This window comes from Ranitomeya imitator, chromosome 1 (assembly GCF_032444005.1).
Source record: "Ranitomeya imitator isolate aRanImi1 chromosome 1, aRanImi1.pri, whole genome shotgun sequence".
Taxonomy (NCBI): Eukaryota; Metazoa; Chordata; class Amphibia; order Anura; family Dendrobatidae; genus Ranitomeya; species Ranitomeya imitator.
Window position 1 is genome coordinate 909,345,227 of NC_091282.1, and position 15,225 is coordinate 909,360,451.

General features: G+C 46.2%; 1 protein-coding gene and 1 long non-coding RNA gene across 2 annotated transcripts in view; one reads left to right on the top strand and one right to left on the bottom strand.

The window, feature by feature from the left end:
* MTHFD2L (methylenetetrahydrofolate dehydrogenase (NADP+ dependent) 2 like) overlaps positions 1-15,225 on the top strand; it is a 149,619-nt gene that overhangs the window by 79,442 nt on the left and 54,952 nt on the right. The window lies entirely within an intron of this gene.
* Positions 10,935-11,968, bottom strand: LOC138658217 (uncharacterized). Its single transcript, XR_011317397.1, has 4 exons — positions 11,641-11,968; positions 11,298-11,384; positions 11,075-11,215; positions 10,935-10,998 (listed from the first exon to the last, which is right to left on the bottom strand). It is a non-coding gene; the product is annotated as an uncharacterized lncRNA (long non-coding RNA).

Genomic DNA, 15,225 nt, shown 5'->3' on the forward strand with positions numbered 1-15,225 from the left:
GGGGAACCATAGATGAGCCAGTCTGCAGAGCTGTTCACACACTGTATTCCATGGACATCAGAGGTCTGCTCCAAAGATTCACAGAATCCAGAGGAAGTAAGCATCTGCACCGATGCCCAAAATGTTTTCCAGTTGTATCCGGGGCCAGACGAAGTAGGGTCTGAGAAGAATCCAGACCTTCATCACCAGACATTAATCCCGAGGGTGGATGTGATACTGTTGAGACTCAGATACCTGAGGCGTACACGGACTGTACTGTTCTATCAGGGCAGGAAGAGAAAGAGGGTGACTCTCAGGGTGATGAGTTGGAGAACATAGAGGATGATGATGAGGTTGTAGCTCACACTTGGTGTGAACCCAGAGGCATGCAACTGAGTAGCTGAGCAGAGGAGGTGGAGGAGGAGAAAGACGAGGAGGCTACATTGCTTTCTGTTCTGCTGTATCTATTTTGCCCTTAACCAGCATGGAGTTCTCAGTTTCTATGTTTCCAGCCTGTTCTCTGCCACTTGCCCTTTTAAGCAGCATCAGCTGTTTAATCAGTGCTTCAGAATCAAGTCTGCAGTTTACCTGTCACCTAGCTCCTGGAAGACTTGGACTTATTATCCTAACCACCGTCTACTTCAGATCCTTGTACATGTGTGGACTCTGGAATCCCTCAGCTTACCATTAACATTGGCAAGGGAAGTAGAGAGAGAACCTTTAACCTGTTTCTGTGACTAGATGGACTTAAGGTTTATTCCTGCCTGTCTTGTCTCCTGCCTGCAACTGTGTTAACCCTTACTTGTATGAAGTAATACAAGAACTACTTAAACAAGCCGGTGTCTTATGTGTTTCCTTGCATCCAAGCACAAGACTCTATACAGATTGTATTTTATATTTGACACCACCATTATTCTGGCCTGTATACGCTGCTGCAAAAAGCATGGTCACTGTGCTCACTTCCACTGATCGCACCCCCAGGTGTTATGATGCGGTGGTCTAGGAGCAACATGGAACGAGCTCTGAAGGAAGTGGTAACTGTACTGACCGCAGTCCCTAAGCTCAACACAACACTAGAAGTAGCCGTGGAATGCTCCTAACTCTCCCTAGGCATCTCGTCACAGCCTAAGAGCTAACTACCCCTAAAGACAGAAGCAGGAAAACTATCTTGCCTCAGAGAAAATCCCCAAAGGATAGATTAGCCCCCCACAAATAATGACTGTGAGTGGAGAGGGAAAAGACATACACAGAATGAAACCAGGATGAGCACAGGAGGCCAGTCTAGCTTGATAGATAGGACAGGATGGAATACTGTGCGGTCAGTATAAAACACTACAAAAATCCACGCAGAGTTTACCAAAAAATCTCTACACCTGACTAAAGGTGTGGAGGGTAAATCTGCTTCCCAGAGCTTCCAGCAAGACAGAATTAATTCATACTGATAACGCTGGACAAACATAGAAAGCACTGAACGGATAAGTCCACAATCTGTGAACAGAAAAGCGCAAGCAAAAACTTAGCTTTGCTGAACTGGTCAGGATAACAGGGAAATCCAAAGAGATGTGAATGCAACCAGGAACCATTTACAAGTGGCACTGGCTGAAGAAAGAGCCAGGCCTAAATAGCCGAGCAGAAGAGACAATAAGTGGAGGCAGCTGATGACAGCTAACTCCAAGGAGCAGCCATACCACTTGAAGCCACAAGAGGGAGCCCGAGAGCAGAACTCACAAAAGTGCCACTTACAACCACCGGAGGGAGCCCAAGAGCGGAATTCACAACAGTACCCCCCCTTGAGGAGGGGTCACCGAACCCTCACCAGAACCCCCAGGCCGATCAGGACGAGCCAAATGAAAAGCACGAACCAAATCGGTGGCATGGACATCGGAGGCAACAACCCAAGAATTATCCTCCTGGCCATAACCCTTCCACTTGACAAGATACTGAAGCCTCCAAAATCTTCTCAACCTCATATTCCAACTCTCCCTCAACCAACACCGGGGCAGGAGGGTCAACCGAGGGAACAACGGGCACCACATATCTCCGCAACAAAGATCTATGGAAAACATTATGAATGGCAAAAGAGGCTGGAAGAGACAAACGAAAAGACACCGGATTAATAATTTCAGAAATTTTATAAGGACCAATAAACCGAGGCTTAAACTTAGGGGAAGAAACCTTCATAGGAACATGACGAGAAGACAACCAAACCAATTCCCCCACACGAAGCCGGGGACCAACACACCGACGGCGGTTAGCAAAACGTTGAGCCCTTTCCTGAGACAACGTCAAATTGTCCACCACATAAGTCCAAATCTGCTGCAGCCTGTCCACCACAGAATCAACACCAGGACAATCAGAAGGCTTAACCTGCCCAGAAGAAAAACGAGGATGAAAACCAAAATTACAAAAGAAAGGTGAAACCAAAGTAGCCGAACTAGCCCGATTACTAAGGGCAAACTCAGCCAACGGCAAGAAAGACACCCAATCATCCTGATCAGCAGACACAAAGCATCTCAAATAGGTCTCCAAGGTCTGATTAGTTCGCTCAGTTTGGCCATTAGTCTGAGGATGAAACGCCGAAGAAAAAGACAAATCAATGCCCATCCTAGCACAAAAGGCCCGCCAAAATCTAGAGACAAACTGAGAACCTCTGTCAGACACAATATTCTCCGGAATGCCATGCAAACGAACCACATGCTGAAAAAATAATGGAACCAGATCTGAGGAGGAAGGCAACTTAGGCAAAGGTACCAGATGGACCATTTTAGAGAACCGGTTACAAACAACCCAGATAACAGACATCTTCTGGGAAACAGGAAGATCTGAAATAAAATCCATGGAAATATGCGTCCAGGGCCTCTCAGGGATCGGCAAAGGCAAAAGCAACCCACTAGCGCGGGAACAGTAAGGCTTGGCCCGGGCGCAAGTCCCACAGGACTGCACAAAAGCACGCACATCGCGAGACAAGGAAGGCCACCAAAAGGACCTAGCAACCAAATCTCTGGTACCAAAAATCCCAGGATGACCAGCCAACACTGAACAATGAACCTCAGAAATTACCTTACTTGTCCATCTATCAGGAACAAACAGCTTCCCCACAGGACAGCGGTCAGGCCTATCAGCCTGAAATTCCTGAAGCACCCGCCGCAAATCAGGGTAGATAGCAGAAAGAATCACCCCCTCCTTAAGAATGCCAACAGGCTCAAGGACTCCAGGAGAATCAGGCGAAAAACTCCTAGAGAGGGCATCAGCCTTAACATTCTTAGATCCCGGAAGATACAAGACCACAAAATCAAAACGTGAGAAAAACAGGGACCATCGAGCCTGTCTAGGATTCAGCCGCTTGGCCGACTCGAGGTAAATCAGATTCTTATGATCGGTCAGGACCACAACGCGGTGTTTAGCTCCCTCAAGCCAATGTCTCCACTCCTCAAACACCCAATTCATAGCCAACAACTCCCGATTGCCGACATCATAATTGCGTTCCGCAGGCGAAAACTTTCTGGAAAAAAAAGCACACGGTTTCAACAAAGAACCATCAGACTCCCTCTGAGACAAAACGGCCCCTGCCCCAATCTCAGAAGCGTCGACCTCAACCTGAAAAGGAAGAGAAACATCCGGCTGACGCAACACAGGGGCAGAAGTAAATCGGCGTTTAAGCTCCTGAAAGGCCTCAATAGCCTCAGAGGGCCAATTCGTCACATCAGCGCCTTTCTTCGTCAAATCAGTAAGGGGCTTAACCACACTGGAAAAGTTGGCACTGAAATGGCGATAGAAATTAGCAAAGCCCAAAAATTTTTGAAGGCCCTTCACAGATGTGGGTTGGATCCAGTCATGAATAGCTTGGACCTTAACGGGATCCATTTCTATAGACGAGGGAGAAAAAATAAAACCCAAAAAAGAGACCTTCTGAACTCCGAATAGGCACTTAGTCCCCTTCACAAACAAAGCATTATCACGAAGGATCTGGAACACCATCCTGACCTGCTTCACATGAGACTCCCAATCATCGGAAAAAATCAAAATATCATCCAAATATACGACCATGAATTTATCAAGATAATTGCGGAAAATATCATGCATGAAAGACTGGAACACAGATGGAGCATTAGAGAGCCCAAATGGCATCACAAGGTATTCAAAATGGCCTTCGGGCGTATTAAATGCAGTTTTCCATTCGTCACCCTGTTTAATACGAACAAGATTATATGCCCCTCGGAGGTCAATCTTAGTAAACCAACTAGCCCCCTTAATCTGAGCAAACAAATCAGTAAGCAAAGGCAAGGGGTATTGGAATTTGACCGTGATCTTATTAAGAAGACGATAATCAATACAGGGTCTCAAGGAGCCATCCTTCTTAGCAACAAAAAAGAAACCCGCTCCCAATGGTGACGAAGAGGGCTGAATATGCCCCTTCTCCAAAGACTCCTTGACATAACTCCACATGGCGGCATGCTCTGACACAGACAGATTGAAAAGTCGGCCCTTAGGGAACTTACAACCAGGAATCAAGTTAATAGCACAATCACAGTCCCTATGTGGAGGAAGGGAACTGGACTTGGGCTCATCAAATACATCCTGGAAATCCGACAAAAACTCAGGGACCTCAGAAGAGGGGGAAGAGGAAATTGACATCACAGGAAAGTCACTATGTACCCCTTGACAACCCCAACTAGTCACCGACATAGTTTTCCAATCCAGCACCGGATTATGTTCCTGTAACCATGGAAAACCCAGTACAACAACATCATGCAGGTTATGCAACACCAGAAAACGGCAATCTTCCTGATGTGCTGGAGCCGTGTACATAGTCATCTGTGTCCAGTACTGAGGTTTATCCTTGGCCAAGGGTGTAGCATCAATACCCCTTAAAGGAATAGGGCTCTGCAAAGGCTGCAAGGAAAAACCACAGCGCCTGGCGAATTCTAAGTCCATTAAGTTCAGGGCAGCGCCTGAATCCACAAATGCCATGACAGAAAAGGACGACAATGAGCAAATCAGGGTCACAGATAAGAGAAATTTCGGCTGTATAGTACTAATGGTAACAGACATAGCGACTCTCTTAGTACGCTTAGGGCAATTAGAGATAACATGAGCAGAATCACCACAGTAAAAACACAGCCTATTCTGACGTCTGAATTCCTGCCGTTGTGTTCTAGTCAAAATCCTATCACATTGCATAGGTTCTGGACTCTGCTCAGAGGATACTGCCATATGGTGCACAGCTTTGCGCTCGCGCAGACGCCGATCAATATGAATGGCTAGAGACATAGATTCGCTCAAACCGGCAGGCGTAGGAAAGCCCACCATAACATCTTTAAGGGCTTCAGAAAGACCTTTTCTGAAAATAGCAGCCAGAGCCTCTTCATTCTATTTAGTGAGCACAGACCATTTTCTGAAATTTCTGGCAGTATAACTCTGCCGCTTCCTGACCTTGACACAAGGCCAACAGGGTTTTTTCTGCATGATCCACAGAATTAGGTTCGTCATACAATAATCCGAGCGCTTGAAAAAATGCATCTACATTCAATAATGCCGGATCCCCTGTTTCAAAAGAAAAAGCCCAGTCTTGAGGGTCACCACGCAGCAAGGATATGATGATTTTTACTTGCTGAATGGGATCACCAGAAGAACGGGGTTTCAAAGCAAAAAACAATCTGCAGTTATTTTTAAAGTTCAAAAACTTGGATCTGTCCCCAAAAAACAAATCAGGAGTAGGAATTCTAGGCTCTAAAGCCGGAGTCTGGACAACATAGTCCTGGATACTCTGTACTCTTGCAGCAAGTTGATCCACATGAGAAAACAAACCCTGAACATCCATGCCAAAGCATATATCCTGAACCACCCAGATATCAAGAGGGAAAAAAAGACAAACCAAAGCACAGAAAAAAAAATGGTTCAGAACTTTCTTTCCCTTCCTTTGAGATGCATTTAATTCATTTTTGGCCACTTGTACTGTTATGATGCGGTGGTCTAGGAGCAACATGGAACGAGCTCTGAAGGAAGTGGTAACTGTACTGACCGCAGTCCCTAAGCTCAACACAACACTAGAAGTAGCCGTGGAATGCTCCTAACTCTCTCTAGGCATCTCGTCACAGCCTAGGAGCTAACTACCCCTAAAGACAGAAGTAGGAAAACTATCTTGCCTCAGAGAAAATCCCCAAAGGATAGATTAGCCCCCCCACAAATAATGACTGTGAGTGGAGAGGGAAAAGACATACACAGAATGAAACCAGGATGAGCACAGGAGGCCAGTCTAGCTTGATAGATAGGACAGGATGGAATTGTTGGCATATGCAACAGATTAGGACTTATTACAAGTGAAAGGAGGACTTTATACTAACCAGACAGCAGATGGCGATAGTGTGTAAAGTTATATACTTGCTGTAATGTGGGGAGGGAAGCTCTCAGTTGTTGGTTGTTTTCTTACTTTCTGTTTTGCTTTTCTTCATGAATGTGTTGTGTTCAGTGCACGGACTGTGTGACACTGAATTGTATCTCATGTTTATCCAGTATGAAGAAAATACTGTTTACTCAAGATATCTTGCTGATTGAAGCTCTCCTAAGTACAGCGGTGACTGCAAGAAGACGCACTCTGCAATAGGTTATGGGCCCAGGCACCCCAGACACTACAGGTCTGCACTACAAGCTCAGGCAGAAGGATCCTGGTTTATAACCCCAGATAACGGAGCACACAGATAAGCTCTGTAAACAGAAGGAAATAAATCCAGATACAGAGTGACAGAGGAATTCACCATCCCAGGAGCTGGATATAATTGCAGAGAATTCACAGGACGTACAGGAGAATATCTTCAGTACAACTCTCTAAACAAATGAGACTATATAAAGATGATGAGTACCACAGAACTGAAATTTACAGTAGCTAAACTGAATAGTGAAAATTATCAGTTATGGAAATTCAAAGTAGAGATGTTGTTATCTAAGGATGATCTATGGGAAGTAATTGTTACAGCAAGACCAGATCAAGATAATCAGACATGGGATAAGAAGAATATACAAGCGAGAGCCACCATTAGCTTATTAGTGGACGATGCTCAATTAATACATATAAGAAATGAAGAAACAGCTAAGGGAATGTGGGAAGCATTAAGAAAACTGTATGAAAGGCCTAGCTTGAATCACAAGTTATTTTTATTAAGAAAGCTGTACAGTATGAGATTGAGTGCAAATGATGATATGCAGAAGCACATATTCTCAATGATGGAAGTGATATCACAGCTAAGATCTATTGGTGAAGATATTAAAGAAAGTCATGTAGCAGCTATATTGTTGTGCAGTTTACCAAATTCGTACACAGCCTTGATAAATGCCCTTGAGATGAGACCAGAAACTGACATTACATTAGATTTTGTGAAAACAAGACTAATAGATGAATATCAGAGAAGAAAAGAACAAAGAAATGATTCTTCTACTGAAAAGGACAGTGAAAACGCTCTTAAAGCTACAGAATTCAAAAAACTCTATAATAAATAGACAAGAGAATGCTTCAGATGTAAGAAAAAAGGTCATTTAAAGAAAGACTGTACCATATGGAAAGCAGAACAACAAAAATTACAACATAAAAAGCATACACAGAAAGTAAAAAACACAATTTCCGATTCATGTGAGAATAATTGGAATGGCACATTTAAAGTAACAGACAAGAAATCATCACTTGGTTGGTTTATTGATTCAGGAGCAACGAGTCATATGACAAGTGACAAGAATTTCTTTACTGATCTTGATTTAGATAAGAAAGAAGCCATTTATCTCACAGATGGAAGCAAAATAACCGCAGAAGGTATCGGACAAGGTATGCTAAATTGTTCAAACAAGTTCAGACAAGATTCAAAGATACTTGTACAAGATGTGTTGTATGTTCCAAAATTGGAAGTCGGATTATTATCTGTGAAACATTTTACAGCAAAAGGACTTAAGGTACCGTCACACAGTGCAATTTTGATCGCTACGATGGCACGATTTGTGACGTTCGAGCGATATAGGTACGATATCGCAGCGTGTGACACGCTCCTGCGATCAGGGACCCCGCTGTGAATCGTACGTCGTAGCACATCGTTTGAAACTTTCTTTCGTCGTCCAGTGTCCCGCTGTGGCGGCATGATCGCATGGTGTGACAAAGGTGTGCACGATATTGTATACGATGTAAAGGGCGGAGGAGCTGGCTACGTAGGAGCGCTGAATTCTCCACCTCCCGTGTGCTGATTGGGCGGTACAATACTGTGCGCTCATTCGACAAAGGACTATTGTTACCAGCGGATAAAACCGGAGCTCTCGAGCGCGCTATTCATTACTCTCTGTAGCACGTGCTGTGAACAGAACTCCTAAATTCGCTGGATTCCCTGGACTTTTAACTACTAGACTTTTACCGCAAAAGGTATGTATAACGCTACAGCGTAGCATATGTTGCGCTTCAACGGGGATAAACGCTGGAGTGTGGTTGATTGTTCCTTTGAGTAGGGTAGGCCTGAGAACCTCAGGTACACAGCTGTTGCGTGGCCCAATTAATTAATCATTTTACAGATCGAGATGGTTGACTGCCCCATTTAATACCAGTAGTAACATATATAGTTATTAGATCAATGGTCAGAACATTGTTTTGTAAGCACGTGTATTTATTGTACGTTTGTTTTCTTTTTAGGAACTATGCTCACTTCCGATGAGAGTTCTGTTGTTGCTGCTGCCCTGGTGTTTGAGGCAGCACGTCTCCAAGAGGAGAGACGTCCTAAACGAAAACGTCGCATGTGGACCCGGAGCTGGCTGCAGAAAAGATCCACATTGTCACACATGGGTCTCATAAGAGAGTTACGTGACAATAACCCTCAAGATTTCCGAAACTACCTTCGGATGTCCGAGGAATCCTTCAAAATAATACTGTCTGCTGTTACGTCACTCATACAAAGGTGTGATACGCCGATGCGTGCAGCCGTGCCCGTGGAGGAAAGGTTGGCGGTGACACTGCGCTTCCTGGCAACAGGAAGGTCTCTTCAGGATTTGCAGTTTTCCGCAGCTGTTTCCAGACCTTTCCTGAGCGTTGTGATTCCGTAGACATGCGAGGCCATTGTGCAGAGCTTAAGGCATTATATGGAGGTACTACTATATTTTTTTGGCTGCTGTGTTATGTCGATATATTATACTAGCTATTGAACCCGTTCTACGCCCTGATGGTGAGCATTTCTATAGGTATGTGTTCTACATCCTATCATGTGCTGCTCCCATCCTGCTCCCCCATTCTGACATGTGCTGCTGTGATCCTGCGCCTCCATTCTGACATGTGCTGCTACCATTTTGCGGCTCCATTCTGATATGTGCTGCTCCAACCCTGCGCCACCCTTTTTTATTTGCTGCTCCCAACGTAATTTTATTGATTATATTATTTAGATATATTGTTTAGCACCCCCTCTGAGTCACCGAAGCCATCTGAAAAAATGGCTGCCTGCATACTCTGGGTTGTTGACTTTGTTATACTAATCCATACTGCGCCTCAATCACTGTAGGATGTCCACATGAGAGTGTATGTGCATAATATATTTGACCTAATTTGTACATGTTTCCTTCTCATCTTGCAGTTTCCCAAGACGGCGGATGACTGGAAGAGGATTGCTTCCGATTTTGATGAGCTGTGGCAGTTTCCAAACTGCGGTGGTGCATTAGATGGAAAGCATGTGCGCATCACGCAACCAGCCAACTCTGGATCCTTTTTTTTCAACTACAAAGGATATTTCAGTGTGATCCTCATGGCCCTTGTCAATGCAAACTATGAGTTTGTCGATGTGGATGTTGGCATGAATGGTCGAGTCTCCGACGGTGGTGTTTTTGAACACACTTCATTTGGGGAAAGCTTGAGGAACAATGAACTGCTGTTGCCACTAAATGAAGACACAAAAGCAAACCTAAATTTTGTCTTCATCGCTGATGAAGCTTTCCCTCTTCATCCACATTTGCTGAAGCCATTTGCACAGAGAACACTCACACCGGAGCGCAGAATCTTTAATTACCGGTTGTCGAGGGCCCGTCGTGTGGTTGAAAATGCCTTTGGGATTATGGCAAATCGGTTTAGAGTGTTCCACACAGCTATCAACTTGAAGCTGCCGTCTATAGACTTTGTGGTTTTGGCATGCTGTGTGCTCCATAATTTCCTGAGACGTCATGATACGAGCTCCTATTCTCCTCCTTCGTTTATTGATGCAGTGGACGCAAGAACCGGAGATATTGTGCCCGGGGAATGGCGTACACAACCTGATAATTTTACAGCTCTTCAAGCTCTTGGATCTGGCAGACAGGCAGACGATGCAAGGGACTGTCGCGAAAAATACTGTCAGTACTTTAATGGTTCTGGAGCTGTACCCTGGCAGGATCGCGCCGTATAAAAAAAAATTTTTTTTTGCTTTGCTGTCATATAAACCTCTCTAAATAACTTTAAATGTGATGCCTATAAAATGGTGCTGTTAACCCTTATAGCTTGGTAAACATTAAAGAAATAATGCAAAGATTTTTGGTTTTTTTGGAACACTTTCTTGGTTTTAAATTATTTTACAACAAAATATAACATAACCCCCCCCCAAAAAAAAAAAATTATCTCCGGCCCAAGAGGTGTCGCAGCGTCACGCCCTGCTGCTCCACTTGACTCTAGAGGAGCGCTGCTGTCTGCTGCAGGAGCGCTGCTGTCCGCTCCAGTCGCAATTGTCTCGCCAGGAGCTCTCTTACGGTGGGCGGTTCTGTGGATAGAAGAGGTTGGAGAACCAACGTTGATTCCACTGAAAATACATCTCGACCTCTGGGGCAGGACCAAATTTTCTGTGTTGTAAATTTCTATTTGGTCTGGCACCACAGGGCGATGTAAATTTTATTAAATTTTACAGTTTTAGTTGTCTATGGTGACATCCAGCAGAAAACCACTCGCATTATCTTGATACTTACGGAGAGGGGACGCCGGTTCCTCATTGCCAGAACCAGAGCTGCTAATGTCCCATCCCAGCGATCTGGCCTCTGCTGCAGCAGCTAAAAGGAAATTATAACAGATCTGGTTAACTATGGAACACGCCGTTGGGAAGCGCTCACTGTTTTGGTCACTTACGTATGTTAGCTTCTGGGGAGAATGCCGCCGACCCGGGGGAGGAAGAGGAGTGTCGAAAGGGAGGTGTTGAGGGTGGTGTAGGGGTGCGAGGCCGTCTGCTGTCTGGTGGTGGCGTGGTAGGCCGCTGGGTCATTACTGCGTCTGTAATGTATTCAAATATTTCCGCTACCCTCTTATGTCCCGTATGCAGTTGGAAAACTGTAATCTATGATTGTTAACTTACGTGACGTCACGGACTGTGGGCTCCCGCTGGTGGTGGATGCTGTGGTGCTGCTGGCAATGGCAGGTACCTGTTGCCGCCGCTGTCTCTCTACACAGAAAGTTAACAAACGCAATCTTTAAAAACACATGTAGAGTGCTGCAGATCAAAGCTAACAATATACTGAAACATAAAATTTATATCACACTTCACAGGGGTGCGAGGGTGCATGGTCGCAACAGATGGTGGAGGCGTGGTAGGCCGCTGGGTCATTACTGCGTCTGTAATGTCTTCAAATATTTCAGCTACCCTGTTATGTCCCGTGTGATGTTAAAAAAAAAGAAGCAATAAATGATTGTGAACTTACGTGATGTCCCGGACTGTGGGCTCCCACTGGTGCCTGAAGATGGGGTACTGGTGGCAATGGTGGGTCTGACTTGCCGCCGCTGTCTCTCTACACCTAAAGTAAAGAATCACAATGTTTACACACAAATGTTGAGTGCTGCAGATCAAAGCTTACAATATACTCAAACATAAAATAGAGATCACACTTTACAGGGGTGCGATACTCAGACATGTATGTGGGCTCTGGTGTTCAATGGTCTTCCTGTCTTTGGAAAACGTATTATTTCATCAGTAGGCCAACCTCCTCCGTTAATATTTATGGGAAATTGAGAAAGTAAAAATTATGGACATCTTAATAATTTAAAGATGGTGGTTGAGATTAGGGAACCCGACAAGTTTTCTCACGGACAACGCATATTCTGCTTGGAAAATAACTAAATTTTAACAAAACGGGGCATGTGTTTTAATGCATTTGAGGTCACGTTGGCAACCATGAGCGCAAGCCTCCCTCCCAAACCCCCCCCCCCCCCCGACAGCATGCATCTCCCAATTCCCCCATACTAGTACTTGCCTCGCCTTGCCTCCGCACGCAACTCAGCAAACATTTGTGGCGTTTTATAGCGGAGGTCAGCCCATTTTTTACGCAGCTGAAGCTGACTGCGGCAGACGCCAAACCTCCTCTCCATCATTCTTGTTATGTGGCCAAGCACTTCTCGCTTGTGGATGTGTGGGTGGGCAGGGCGGCTCTCCAGACCTTCGTAATCCATGGCATCCATCTGAGTAATAAAAAAAAGGATTTCTGGCTGCCCCAGAGGAGCAGAACGCATTCTCGCCGCCATTTTAGATGGAATGACCCTGAACAGCAACGCCCAGAGGAGGAGCAGCGCTCCGCCGTCCTGCCACACGATTGGCATCGCAATAGCGTTGCCGTTTATGAACAGCGTCACATTTGTGACGACTGAGCGTTACGAAAGGAACGCACATAGTAAATGCCGTTCGAAGGATCGTTATATAACGCCGAAGCGGCACGTAATGTACGCTCGTGGTCTATGACGGCGTGATGACGTACAGCGTTCCTGCGTGCCTGCCCTAGCTTGTTTTTGTCCCCTGACATCGTGGTAATGGCTGCCAGTCGCCGTGGTCCACCTATGGGCATCCCAGAGCTCAAGTTCCTTATTGGAACAATGGATAGGATGCAGTATGAAACCACAGGGATGGTGCTGCACCGCAACCAGCACAAGGAGGAAGTTGTCCGTGTGGTGTCTGAGGGCCTCAGGAAGCGGTTTGGGATAACTCGCAGCAAGGCCCAGATAGTGAAAAAATGGGGCGATCTCAAGTCCAAAAGCCCAGCGCGCCTGCAGGAGCTTCGCAAGGAGATTCGCAGAGGTTAGTACTCAGGTACCCAAAAGTATGTGGCACAGCTATGGGGCAGTTTGAACGTTGCAGAGCCACTATGTGCCACAGCTATGGGACAGTTTGAACGTTGCAGAGCCCCTATGTGCCACAGCTATGGGACAGTATGAATGTTGCAGATCCACTATGTGCCACACCTATGGGACAGTTTGAACGTTGCAGAGCCACTATGTGCCACAGCTATGGGACAGTATGAACGTTGCAGAGCCACTATGTGCCACACCTATGGGACAGTTTCAACGTTGCAGTGCCACAGCTATGGGACAGTTTGAACGTTGCAGAGCCACTATGTGCCACAGCTATGGGACAGTATGAACGTTGCAGAGCCACTATGTGCCACAGCTATGGGACAGTATGAACGTTGCAGAGCCACTATGTGCCACACCTATGGGACAGTTTCAACGTTGCAGTGCCACAGCTATGGGACAGTTTGAATGTTGCAGAGCCACTATGTGCCACAGCTATGGGACAGTATGAACGTTGCAGAGCCACTATGTGCCACAGCTATGGGACAGTATGAATGTTGCAGAGCCACTATGTGCCACACCTATGGGACAGTTTGAACGTTGCAGAGCCATTATGTGCCACAGCTATGGGACAGTATGAACGTTGCAGAGCCACTATGTGCCACACCTATGGGACAGTTTCAACGTTGCAGAGCCACTATGTGCCACAGTTATGGGACAGTTTCAACGTTGCAGTGCCACAGCTATGGGACAGTTTGAACGTTGCAGAGCCACTATGTGCCACAGCTATGGGACAGTATGAATGTTGCAGAGCCACTATGTGCCACACCTATGGGACAGTTTGAACGTTGCAGAGCCACTATGTGCCACAGCTATGGGACAGTATGAACGTTGCAGAGCCACTATGTGCCACACCTATGGGACAGTTTCAACGTTGCAGAGCCACTATGTGCCACAGCTATGGGACAGTTTGAACGTTGCAGAGCCCCTATGAGCCACAGCTATGGGACAGTATGAATGTTGCAGATCCACTATGTGCCACACCTATGGGACAGTTGGAACGTTGCAGAGCCACTATGTGCCACAGCTATGGGACAGTATGAACGTTGCAGAGCCACTATGTGCCACAGCTATGGGACAGTATGAATGTTGCAGAGCCACTATGTGCCACACCTATGGGACAGTTTGAACGTTGCAGAGCCACTATGTGCCACAGCTATGGGACAGTATGAACGTTGCAGAGCCACTATGTGCCACACCTATGGGACAGTTTCAACGTTGCAGAGCCACTATGTGCCACAGTTATGGGACAGTTTGAACGTTGCAGAGCCACTATGTCCAACAGCTATGGGACAGTATGAACGGTGAAAAGTACTATGTGGCACAGCTAACTGCTGACCGAACTTTTTTTTTCCTTCACAGAGGCAAAGAGACAGCGCCGCCGTAGACACGAGGCATTACACACCGCCTCTGAAGTCCCTGAGCCCTCCGGGTCAAAGACAACTGATCCTAGTAGGTTCCCACAATAATGTGATTTGGATTTGGTTGCAGGTCCCCTCCTCCCCACACTCCCGGCAGCCAGTGTTGCCATATATGCTAACAGACCTTTTTTTTTTTTTCCTTCACAGAGGCAAAGACACAGCACCACCGCCGCCACGAGGCATCCCGCACAGCCTCTTCTACATGGATTCAGTTGCAGGTCCCCTCTTCCCCCCCACCCCCTCCCCCGGCAGCCAGTGTTGCCATATATGCTGACAGACCTTTTTTTTTTTGGTTCCCTTCACAGAGGCAAAGAGACAGCGCCGCCGTAGCGACGAGGCTTCTCACACCGCCTCTGAAGTCCCAGAGCCCTCCGGGTCAAAAACAACTGATCCTAGTAGGTTCCCACAATAATGTGATTTGGATTTGGTTGCAGGTCCCCTCCTCCCCACACCCCCGGCAGCCAGTGTTGCCATATATGCTAACAGACCTTTTTTTTTTTAAATTTTTTTTTCCTTCACAGAGGCAAAGACACAGCGCCGCCGTAGCGACGAGGCTTCTCACACCGCCTCTGAAGTCCCAGAGCCCTCCGGGTCAAAGACAACTGATCCTAGTAGGTTCCCACAATAATGTGATTTGGATTTGGTTGCAGGTCCCCTCCTCCCCCCCCCGGCAGCCAGTGTTGCCATATATGCTGACAGACCTTTTTTTTTTTTTTTTTCCCTTCACAGAGGCAAAGACACAGCACC